The following is a 13,487-nucleotide window of genomic DNA, read 5'->3' on the forward strand; positions in this document are numbered from 1 at the left end:
CAGACGAGTGTTCCAGGGTCCCAGTATCGCGATCCTTTGCAATAGTAAGCTGACAGCAGTGTTCGGATTCCGTTTCCCGTTGAATGTGTTTGGAAAGTGCATTCGTGTCTTTCAACAATAGCAACCTCTCCCCAACAACCTGTTGTTCAATGACACTAAGCACTCGGGACATCAGTTTCTACCGCTGTCTATTTTGAGACCTCTGTATCGTATTCTCGACCTCACCAGTGTAATTGTGTGTATCATTAAACTATACCCCTACATTACAAAACGAGTGAATGTATATTGATTTATGCCACAGTCAGCAATATCCAGATTATTATACCGGCGGCTATTAAAGGAGCGTCTCTGAAATAAGCACGGTTGCTTCTGCATAGGGATAAGGTGCACACAATCGTCTTGCACACTGTAAATCCTTGATCTCCAATTCAGTCTTCTCTTACGACAAGTATGCCCTGTGGAAATGTGGTTAGATATTAAACACATGCAAGACGCGTTAAGCTCTAAACGAAATAAGGATTTTTTAAATATTCTGAAGGGGAAATACGACTTTGCGTGTTACACATGAAACAGACTAACATTGCACTGCAAACTCCTAACATTAAAAATTCAACTTAGTCTGAACATGTTCATGAAAAAGTTGGGTGAAGGTGAGGTGAAACGGGGTTTAACGTCGTACTAGAGAATATTTCGCTCACATGACGACGTGCGTGTGTGCGTGCGTGCGTGTTTGCGTGTGTATGTGTGGTTACTTGTACAAGCCCATTCTCTTTCCTCAGAAGGAGGATGATACGACAATGAACCTCTGCGGGAAGAAAATGTCTTTTAGTGCTAGCTCACCGAGATAATATACCACAGGTAAGCATGAATACCCCACTACTCCGAGCTGAACATTCCTTGCTGTACCCATTAATACCGAGCGCCAGGCATAGACCAAGAAGCACGTATGTTGGTATGAGGTGTCCGGGGATCGAACCTGCGACCTTCCGCTCCCCGGTCGGACGTTCTAACCACTACATCAGGCATTAAACCTTACATTAGACCTTATGCTTTTTATGATTTATTTTTAATAATTTACATTCCACATGAGTCGATAAAAGTTCAGTACTCACAGAATTTCAGAGGCGTCTTCAATTTACTTCAAAACGTGTTGACATATTTGATTTCAAAGGACATACCATTGTAATCCCGCATAATCAAATATTGTTCCAGATATTCGGTTTGTAAACAGTATTAAGTCGTATCTTGGGTGTCAAAAGAACAGCTTCCGAGCCTCTGTGCCAACGCGATTAGTTTGGTTGGTTTGTTTGTTTGTTTGTTTGTTGTTGTTTAACGCCGCGCTGGACAACATTCAAGCTATATGGCGGCGATCTGTATTTAATGAAATCTAGTCAAGGCAAACCGGTGACTAAGAGCATGAGCACTGAAGCTCGCAACTGGGATACAATGACGTGTCGACCAAGTCAGCGAGCCTGTACACTGGGGTTAGCCATGACTGCTTATATTGCAAGAATGAAATGGCAGGTATTAAAAGCGAGGCAGTGGAACAGCTGGTCGTTTTCAGGTCATGTTTACTGCAGTAGTCGTTTTGTTGACGTTTTGCAATCTGTAATTTAAGTCTGGCACTGGATGGCTATACATCACTCTTTTAAGCCTGCAGTATATTTCCATTGCATGTGTACTCAAATCTACACAAATTAGACTGCATTCGTGGAATTCGGTACGATCGGGAGCCGATGCGTAGGCGAAATATGAAAGTATTCTTATGCAACATGCGAATTTCGTGGTGACGATAATACATTACATGAGCATGACTTTGTTTAGTCATTGTAATAAGATTTATGTGTTAAATGTGTAAAAATATAAATAAATGCCTACACATAGCTACACGGAATGATTATGGTGTTAAATTCAAATTTATGTCATCAACAACACATTTGATTTTAAGTACATTTTCTGTTATTTCCTAACAGACACAACGCAAAAAAGCCAAAGTTTTGTTTCGAGAAATGTTGAATGAAAATGAAAATATAAAGCTCTAGCTAGACAGTAAATGATCTGTCATATGGAATATTTTATTGACATAATGCTACCACAACATGGAGATACGAGTACATATGTCATGTAATGCTGTCATACACATCCTCTTGGTTTGTCAGAATGATCTGTTGAGACAATTGACAAATGACTACTATTGTTTATAGGTTAAATGAGGTAATTCAACTTTTGTAAGAAATGGATTTAAAAAATGAACATATATAATGACGCGCAGCACTGACTGATGGCCACATTTTACTGGTATTTATGCCACAACCGACTAATTGGATAAGAGGTGTACGGTACATTAAGTATGCATGAGAAACATTGTCAAAATGGAATGTGTGAGGAACGGTTGATCAAAACGTACTAGTCATATTTATACCTAAATGTTGCATTCTAGACGGAATTTCTCAGGGATGTATAAAAATTAACTTAAAGAGTCAATACACGCATTCTTTCACAATTTCATGTGTTGATATATGGACTGTCTAAAATTGAGGGGGCGGTGGGGTAGCCTAGTGGTTCAAGCGTTCGCTCGTCACGCCGAAGACCCGGGTTCGATTCCCCACATGGGTACAATGTGTGAGGCCCATTTTCTGGTGTCCCCGTAGTGATATCGCTGAAATATTGCTAAAAGCGGCGTAAAACCAAACTCACTCACTCACTCTAAAATTGAGTAAAACATATTTTCACATTAATATAACTTTTTTATGGTCTGGGTACTGCAGGATCATTTTCAGCATGGAAAGAAGACTGTCTGCCATCAAAGTGAAACAAGCTGAACCTGCTCTCGTCTGTGAAGAGGACGCCCTGCCAATAATGACTCCACCAACGCCTTCCTGTTCTTGCCCGTCTTTGTCTGCTGGCCGACCTGTTGTCCTGGTCAACTGGAACAAGTTGTCCCCAGTATAACTAGAGCAGCTCAAGTTCTTGTAACATGGACCTGTGATGCCCCTACTGCAGCATTCCTACGTCCCTCTCACGCTGTTCCTGTGTTAGCCTGAGCATTCCCTTTACAGTTTTTCTTAGTACATGTAAACTGAACAGGCTTTTTTTGCATGTGTAGTTTCGAAACACGCAAATCACGTATTTTCTGAAACAAAAACTTGTACAAAACAGGCGAGCAAAAACTGCAGTCAAAACACGGATTCGTATTTTGGGGGATTTAGGGAGTTGACTTGGTTTGGTTACGTTTAAGTGAAAGTATCTGTCTTTCCACAGTTGAATACATTTAGGTGTCGAGTTTGTTTTGAACGTTAATTTAGTTATGCTAGCCTTCATCATGCAAATTCGAAAGGTCAATTTGATATTTATTTTAACAGTTTGGTTCTAAATACGTTCGATTATTGACACGTTTAGATTTTAACATGTACACATGTTCTAATGTTAAACACACTTCTAAAATACAATACCCGTGTTACAGTTATAGTGCCTAGCATGTATGCATACGGTTTGTGTTGCAGAATTCTAATCTTACACATTTTCCATATTTTTACCCGAGATGAGTTGCACAGTGGATAAATGTTTGGTTGCCACGCCGATGGTTCCGGTTTTAAGTGACTGGTGTTTGTATGAGCACCTGTAGCTGTTATGTGTTCCGTTCATGCTCATAAACCATGTTTTTGAGTATCGTGCCCCCAACAGAGGCACAAACATTCACATTGTGGGCTGTGGTTATAGGTACATATCCTGTATTATCAGATAAACCCTAATCACGGGTGTAGTTATGTACAATGTGTAGTCATTGGTGTGCAGATGAGTGTGACACTTCCAATTGTTTAGAGGGTGCTGGTTTTGAAAAAAGGACAAGAAAGGTTCACCTTGAAATTGCTATGCACTCAAAACCAACGTGACACCCATAGTTTCGGCTCGCACTGATTTACATTTGTATGGCAGCCCAACAGGGCAAAATATCTGGGGCAAGAGACAAGGGGTAATTTTAGTAATATAGCTCTCTAGTTGTTATGGTAACGACCCACTGTCCTGATGTCCTACATCTAACTGCCTGCCTTACGACCGTGAGTGTTATACAGTATGAGGTGGGCGTTCAAGTCTGATTGAAGCTTCTGGTTGACCAGTTTTCAAAGAGACGGGTGTACAAAGGGCGACAACTCTCTTTCTTCCACAGTACAAGCCACTGTTTTTCAGATTGTTACTTTCATAACAACACATTTAGAGAACAGAGCACAACTGAAACAAGATCACTCTATTGAGAATGCGCGCCACCGAGTGTCGCACAATACCCTAGACAATACCTGTATATCTGCACTCTTTCCACTCGCAACTTTCGCGATGTATTCCACAACACAAAGCATTTTATGAGAATAACACAAAGTACCCAATGACAGTAAGCCTTTGTCACAATCACTATTAGTAAAAGGAAATTCTTTTCACGAAATAAACACGTTTTATTTTACCGATTGTCAGTTTTCGATGTGCTCTTGGATAAGTGCAAAAATGCGTAAAAGTCGTTTGATTGTATGCTCATACCAGACGGGACTAAACGTTTTGGTGTCATAAGGTTGTCACATTGAGTGAATGAGTGAGTGAGTTTAGTTTTACGCCACCTTTAGCATTATTCCAGCAATACCACAACATGGAACACCAGTAATGGGGTTCACACATTGTACCCATGTACCCGAACTCGGGTCTTCAGTGTGGCATTAACCACTAGGCTATCACATCCTATTACAGTGAAATATAATCACTCTACCTCACACAATATACGGACTTTAGAGTCCTGGCACGACCCCCCAACATCTGAAGCGTTCGTACAACGTTTCCGCTATATGTGTCATATACATACAAACATCAGTTTGATCGCGTGTAGTCACCCAGCTCTTGAACCACATTATTTTCCCCTCCACCCATCCCGTTCTGCAAGGCTATATGTTTGTCCATATTAAGCAAGTATAGATTTCCTCAGGTACAGAATCTCTGAGTCTCCTTTTCAGTTGTATGGAGTTTGAATTATATACATTCAGAAACTTTGCGTTAATCTAGATCGCATATTGAGTGATGGTCTAGCATCAGACTCTACCACGGATTGTTCCGACATCCGGTAAAGATGAGCAGAACGGGTGGTCGATAATGTGAGCAACAGCGTCCTCCATTGGGATACCATGAAACACAAACAACTCACACTGAGACTGGATACAAGATCCTACAGTTAAAGCGTTTTTATCTTCCTTCCTTTACCCATTCCCTCACTCACGCTCTAAAACACTCACCTACGTGGATATCAAAAGGAACAAAACTTCAACAATTGTTATACTGTACCAAGCTGACATGTTGTAAATGCCGTGTTTCTAAACCTATTTTCGAAACTAGTTGTGCTAAAACATGGAATCTATATGGGATGAAATCTTTGAAGGGCATTTAGAAGTGAAATGCATAAGAAAAGCAAGATGTGTGGATATCAACGTCTCTATTGTGAATAACACAGCGTTTGGGAGCTTACGCTTGCTCTTTCATTAGGTGATGGAGCATTCGCTCCGAAACTTCGTGTATAACGTCTTTAATGTGAAGGAGCGTGATGAAGGAACAAGCATTCGCTCCGAAACTTCGTGTATAACGTCTTTAATGTGAAGGAGCGTGATGAAGGAACAAGCATTCGCTCCGAAACTTCGTGTATAACGTCTTTAATGTGAAGGAGCGTGATGAAGGAACAAGCATTCGCTCCGAAACTTCGTGTATAACGTCTTTAATGTGAAGGAGCGTGATGAAGGAACAAGCATTCGCTCCGAAACGCCGTGTATAACGTCTTTAATGTGAAGGAGCGTGATGAAGGAACAAGCATTCGGTCCGAAACGCCGTGTATAACGTCTTTAATGTGAAGGAGCGTGATGAAGGAACAAGCATTCGCTCCGAAACGCCGTGTTATTTACAATAAAGAAGTTGACAAGCATAAACCTTGATTTCATGTATGGGACCTGTAGTACAATCCGTCGTAGCTATTTTACTAACATGAATTACAAACGATAATTGTTGATTAAGGCCTTACCTTCATTTTCTGACTCATGATCAAATTTGATCACAGAACAGAAGTTGTTGATGACATTGCCACGACAAGGACACTCAGTTGTCACTGCTTGGTTATGTAAGTATTTGATGAAAGCGCTCATAAAATACCATTTCACTCGCATTGTAACTATGTCTTGAAACACCTTGCATACACACTGAATTAACATCATGTGTTAATATGCATGGTTTATTTCACTTACCTAAACAATTCGAGTAAAAACTCTCTTGCTTTGTGTCCAGAAACAGAGAAAGCAGGTTTAATGAATTTTATGAGTATTTTTGATTTTGCTCTGGCACTTCCCGTCTCAAAATAATGCGCATTTGTCACAGTAACATGGCAGCTAAGGTCATGATGAATTGTAACTAAAGTCGGAACTGATGAGGCATAAATGTTTCTTTTTCTAACATGTCTTTTTTTTTCGTTCTTGGAACCTATTAAGTCTTTCCACCATTGATGTTTTACTGGAGTTTAATACATCTCCAACAACAAACAAAAACAACACACACACACACACACACACACACACACACTCTCTCTCTCTCTCTCTCTCTCAAAACAACACACTCAAAACAACATACACACCAAAAAAACACACACAAAAACAAACACACACACACACAAAACAACACACACACAAAACAACAACACACACACAAAACAACACACACATAAAAACAACACACACATACACACAAACAACAACAAAAACCAACCAACCAAAAACAGTACATTTTCAGCATGAATTGTTATATACAACATTATATACTTTTCTACATGAAAAATACCCCAAGCTCTGTTTTAAAGCATTCAAGAGTCTTCCTGTTGATTATAGAAACGAGCACCGCTCCTTTTCACTTTTCAAGACAATTTAGACCTTTTTTCTTTGGCTGGTTCATAATAAACATATATTTATCTTAGTAACAATACAACACAATGATGTTAAATCCTAAAGTTACTCCTGTGTTTACAGTCCAGATAAAGCAGTTGGTGAGTGAGTGAGTGACGTGGGTTTAGCACATCTTTGAGCTGAATTCCAGCTATATTATAATAATGATAATAATTCATTTATATAGCGCCTAGTATCCATATATATATATATATATATATATATATATATATATATATATATATATATATATATATATATGGTGCTGGGTGAACAGAGGCAATTTTGAACAAACTCACTTGCCTAAGGTGTTTCACATGTGGGGCAGGATCGCAGTCCAGCTGTCAAACGTGGTCACCCATCCTGAGACTGTCCGAGCTCGAGGTTGCTTGACAACCTGATCTCTACGCACAGGAGCTTTACGCCACCACAGTATATCACAGCATGCCTGCTTGATGAGGGTACATAAGTCAGAGGTGATACGGGTCTTAGACGGTTTCCACTTGAATACATAGCTACGAACCATTTAGCCGCTCGAAAAACGGTCCTAGGTTTCCGGCCTGCATGAGGGACGCAACTCTCATATCGAATTTCTTACTGTCAACTTTGTGTGTTCTGAGTATGTGTAGGTTCCAGAATGTTTATATTAGGATAGATTAGGTTACTAGTCAACATTATCATGATAGAGACTTGTTTTCAAGTTAAGCGTTTCGTTTCTTGCTGAAGTCATGGTTTTATATGTATTAAGTTACACACTGAAATAGAGAATTTCAAGAACATTGTGAAGTGAGGTATCAAATAACGTATTAGAATAGTTCTCTAAAAGAAGTATGAACTTGATCCTCTTGTGTAAATAATATGTATGTTCGTGTGCATGACACAGGATCCGCCAGATATATCAACAGATAGAAAGACAACATGTTAGCATCTGGAAGAAATGGCCAAATAGGTGTTTTTAAATTTACTTTTCACCTTAATAGTGAACTGGTGCTGTTTGATACAAGAAGCATGCATAAAATAAGAATATTACCCTAAGGATATTTTCTAACCAGGAAATACTTTTGTGATTTTGAGATACTAGTATACTGATACGTTTCAGTGCCAGACATTAACGTAAAGTAAATACTGCCAATTAATGACATATGCCTCCGGTTTCCCGCTAACATTTATCATTGATGCCTGGTAACAAAAGACCAACAGAAACAGATATCCCCAAAATATGCTACATAAGTACGATGTTGTTTATGAAAGTACAGACAAATGGCGAAAAACACTTTCATAATCATGAAAGCAAGTCCATATATCATTATCCGATAATTACAACTATCCAGTACTTGAAGTCAAATCTTGAAGCAACATGCAAACAGCTCTAGCCTTTGGAGAGTACATTTGACACCTTCTGAGGTACAGTCAAGCACGTTTTCTTTTTCAAGATTCCAAAGACGATCATACGACTCTTGTTCAGAAGTTATTGATCAATGTTACAACGTCCAAAGTCTCGGTAAACCTTTCAAAACGTTTTATAATATACTCGTGGCGGAGACTTCAAAATTGCATGTGTTTATGACGGGTACCACCAGAGCGTCAGGCAACGCCCTCCTTTTCGTGAACACATGGTGTCAGCACTATTTGGCTGTGCATGAATGATATACACATGCTCTTGATAAATTCGTAATTGTAAATCTTCTCTACTCTTATTTCTGCTGCGATTTCTTAATTGACTTATGTTCGCTTATTTTCAGGAAAACCAAAGAACACGTTTTTACAAAATTAATGTTAAAAGGGTTTTGTCGTGTGAGTCGGTGAGTGAGTTTGGGTTAACGCCCTTGGAACGGTACTTCAGATATATCAGTGCATTATCCTTAAGGCTGGATGCAGATGTTGGAAGATTTACACCTTGCTGAAAGTCAAGATCAGGGTATAATTGTGACGAATCTGAAATCACTATTAAATCGAAGCAGGCATCCAGACATAATGTGTTCATTTCCTGCACAGCGAATCACCAAGACTTTGGATCTTTGGAATTGTACATGTATGCTTACATATTAAACACATACATGTATTTTACTAAGGTAGAAAAAAAACTGGCATTGTACAGAGATACAAATGAAGTTTCCACCAAATGATTAAACTAAATATAGCCACTTACTTCAGGCAACTGTTCTAAACAAAATGTTGTAAAATATTTCATACTATTTAAGGGTACTGTTTACCTATGACGTGATGTATTGTAAAACGAATTCGTAACGTTGAAAAGATTATTGTTTAATAAATGTTAACTATCAGTGAAATTTTTAGAATTCTTAACAAAACTTTACACTTTACATAGATGGGTATTTGTTTCGGAAGTGTTTATACTCAAAATGAAAAGTATGTTCGTCACCCGACGTGTATACAATAAAAACACAGTTGACATTTTGTGTTATATATGAATTTCTTTATCAAACTATAATTAACTAACTTTAAGCCACCTACACATTCACAGGAGGAACATATCAACTGGCGTTTGAAGTGACATTTACTCATTTATCGCAGGGCGTGGTAAAGACTGGATTTTTGATCACGCCAAATCTGGTACTAAATACCTGTAGTGCAAAGAGGAATTGCAAAGGGGAATTGTAGTGGCATATATAGAGGGTGAACCGTGAATCAAGTAACGGTAAGAGAGGGCGTTATATTCCGAATAGGGTACACTGGTCCATTATCTACTACACATTGTAGCATTCAGCGTTTGCGAGAGATGCTGTGCGCGTCTTCTGCGCTAAATCGATTTATTTGATTATTTGATTTTTCTGTTGACAATAATAACACACACAATCATGAGAGTTAGAATACAAACAGGATTGTACTCGATAAGGTTATAGTTGCTACATCTGAATTCGCAAAGTACAATATATGTAATACACACGCACACAAACGCACACACACGCATGCGCGCACGCGCATATACACCATATACAAAGAAGAAAGATTTCGCATTTATCGACCAGCAGCTTCATTAGGTTTCCCTATAGTCACATTATTTTCCTGATTTTGATATAGCGACCTAATTCACTTGCAGCAACTACATTTGGTATGCAGTATGTAGTATCTGCTTACAGAGGTTATTGGAATCCAGTGTTACATCCGGTGATGGATGAAAACCTCAGATCTCCGACCATAACTACACAGCATGAATAGCATTTTGACATCAAATATTTCAAACAGTATATAGATTGGACACTCTGTGAAATTACGTAGATGTGATTTCATAATTCGCAGTCTGTTTACAACCTCAGAAAGTCTTTTCTGTGCAGCGGACGACTTCCAGAGGATTACTATGAAATAGAATATTCTATTCTTCGTTTTCTCGACATTCACGTCTGATTGTCACATTTGGCAGTACTCTGATAACGGATCAAGTCACCGCTGGAGGCCAGTCGTAGAGCCGTCGAACAGGATCAAGTTATCGGCCAATAGCAACATAAATATGTCAAGAATAATTAACTGGATGCTACGTTACCCATCTTCTCTTTAGAGATCCGTCATATCATTTATGTTAAGGAGAAAACAGGAGGGGAGATAACTGGCAGCAGTACTGTTTTCCTCAAGACAAACAGTCCCAGAATGCAGTATAACCATCATCAGTTGAGACGTGTGACTTACAGCTGTGAGATGAAAGATCCTTCTCTTGCTTTACATGTCCATAAACAACAAACCATATATAAATGGGGTCAAATGCAGCTTTAAAATGAATAAATAAACAATATAGTTGGCTGCTGTGTAAAACTAATTACTTAGTGATGATTGAGACTATCACTTAGTTAACTCCAATCAACCTGTCAATCCTACTGTCTTACATGCGAATGAGTTCTTCAGGAAAACTCCATCATCCGACCAAGAAAGTCATTCTGAAAGTAGTATCACGCACATCTGAAAATACACTGAGGTACAAAAGAAAGTACGCACCCGGTGTTTGGGTACTGCCGTGAAGGAAACAATGTAACTGTTTCAAACAGTGTCTTGATTGTAACTTGCAAGTAACAAACACTGTGTATGTGTTGACAAAATACCACAGATATCCCTTAGTACAGGGCATGGAATATCATTACCTTCATATGAAAACGCACCAAAAGCATCAGGTGTGTACTTTCTTTTGAACGTCAGTTTACTTTCAGGAAGTACATGGTTATACCTTGTCGCTATTTTATCAAAATCGGATAACGTGTAATGGTAAATACTAGGAGCGTTCAAAATGTAGTCAGCCTCACCTTAAAAAGATACAAATAGAGCTTCTTTTATGTTTCATTATTCTACAAAATATCTGTCAACCTGACGCAAGCTGGTTTTGCTATGTTGCAGCTTCACGGTCCCCATTTTGTTTGACTCTATCACGGTACCCCCAAAATTGCAAAACAGCCCCCGTCCAAATATAGATCAAGCAGTCCAAAGCTTTGAATGTTGATTATGACGATTAGTCATGCAAAACTATGCTGAAAATATTTTGTATATTATCTGAGGGCGTACCATTAGTCAAAGGTGTACTATATTACAGAGCGTTTTTCATTTTCTGTATTTTTTAAAAGAAATATTACACCCCAGTGTGTTGTGATAACTAATATCCCGTTGACCACATTAGCCACATATGCGAAATATTGGATGTTGCTTTGCTAACGATTCCTTCAAAATAAAAAGTAGACTTTTCTAACCATGGACATCAAGAATATGATCAGACTGACGACCTTTTGAACGTCTCGTAACATCTATTCGAGTTTAAATACTCGTGCCTTGCCGTGAAGAGGACTGAAAGAGTACTCGCACCCCTGTTGTAGCTATTTCACAGGAACTTGTCTTTGTTAAGTTACGGTGCTCTCTCCAAATCTCTTTTCCAAATCAATATATTCAATATTAGAGGTATTTACACTGATACCTATTGTCTCGTGGGTCTAGTACTCAAATCAGTTCATTATCATTAAGGAGAATCATGTCATTAAGTCATAACGAATTATATCATTTTTACAGTTTAGTTTCAAACTGAAATTGGCAATCTTCCCAGTGTTTTAACCTCAGAATACTACCTAAGATTTCAGTTATAGCTCACTGTGGCGGCTTTGTCTCAGAGGACGACAGAAGGGCAACGCTACCCCCCGCTATTGTAGACGTGGGAAAAGGGTCCGTTTCAGCACTAAAAGCCGAGGTTCGAATTCAGTCATCGATGTAATGACGGCTGGGATAAAACACAGAAAGCTGCAATAAGTTAATTAGTTAGAAGGTATTTTTGGTAATTCATATTTTTAACTTTGATCAAGCAGGTAAGAGTCTGTTTACGCGCTTCTGAGATTTTGTTACAACACATGATACTTTGGCTGGATGGTGCATTTGAAGTTTATTACCACTAACCATCGAGTAAAGACACAGGAAGAAAATCAATTTCATTATTAATTCTTCAAACGTGGAAATTTAATAACAAGACTGCACTCTCTGTATTCTATAAAGGAGATGCGTGTGTGAATGCTGATCTGTCCTTCAGAGCTCCGGTTTCCAATCTGTCCAAGTACCGTTACCACCTCCCCCTTCCTCCACCCCCGGGGCCTCAGGTGTACCTTCTCCAGTCAGGGTTAATCTCAAGTGTCCAGCCACTGTTCTTATGACAACTCATCACAACACGTGCAGCCAGGACGGCGGTTTCTGCAACTTCAGCCGAAGCATCTCTGAAGCTTCTCTCTGTTTTCCTCTCATCTATTTTAATTTCATCATATGCTCATGTTACAGTCTGCACGATAAAGGCATCGCCGTGCCATAGCCGGAGCCTCTCTGCCGTTGATTTAGGTTCTACCTGTCCCTCCCCCCGCAGTTGTGTCCCTCCCTTCTTGATACCTGACACCCTTCAAAGCAGGCCCTACCTAAATAAGCGCACCATCGTATGGTAGGAATGATTGTGTTGACAGGCTGAGGTTATTAGTTTCGCTCTCTGTTCGCTGATGACTGATGAGAGTAGCGTGTTATTGTGGGATGCAAGTAATGAAATCAATCGCATTTTCAAACCATTGCCTTGTTATTACAATACGGAGTTGTTTTTAAATTAATATACCCACTTCTGCCTGTTTGTTCATTTCTGACCTAACGTGACGACATATTGGAACTTGCAAAGGTTCTCCATCTTATTGCAAGTCATATACTTGTAACAAGATGGAACTATTCACTATATTTCACTTTTGGCTCATGTTCCTATACTTGTGTCCGCTTCGACTGAAAAGTACCGGTCCACAAAGCGTGCGTAAAGTTTCGACCTGTCCTAATCTGTCGTAGCGATACGAACGCTGTATGGCTGGGTCAGTTTGATACCCATGCTTGGTGGTTTGACAAAACCGGTAAACGTTTAAGACTTGCATCACTTCGGGCTTTCCTTTCAGAATAAGTCTGGTTGTGCGCGATATAAATGAATGCCGTTTAAACAGCGCCAAACTCATCTTCCTCACTCCCTCATTGCGATGTAACATGTTCCATTCATACACGTGCTATTTTGCGAATTTATGGAATATTTTTGCATGAACACGA

The sequence above is a fragment of the Haliotis asinina genome, chromosome 8 (assembly GCF_037392515.1).
Source record: "Haliotis asinina isolate JCU_RB_2024 chromosome 8, JCU_Hal_asi_v2, whole genome shotgun sequence".
Classification (NCBI taxonomy): Eukaryota; Metazoa; Mollusca; class Gastropoda; order Lepetellida; family Haliotidae; genus Haliotis; species Haliotis asinina.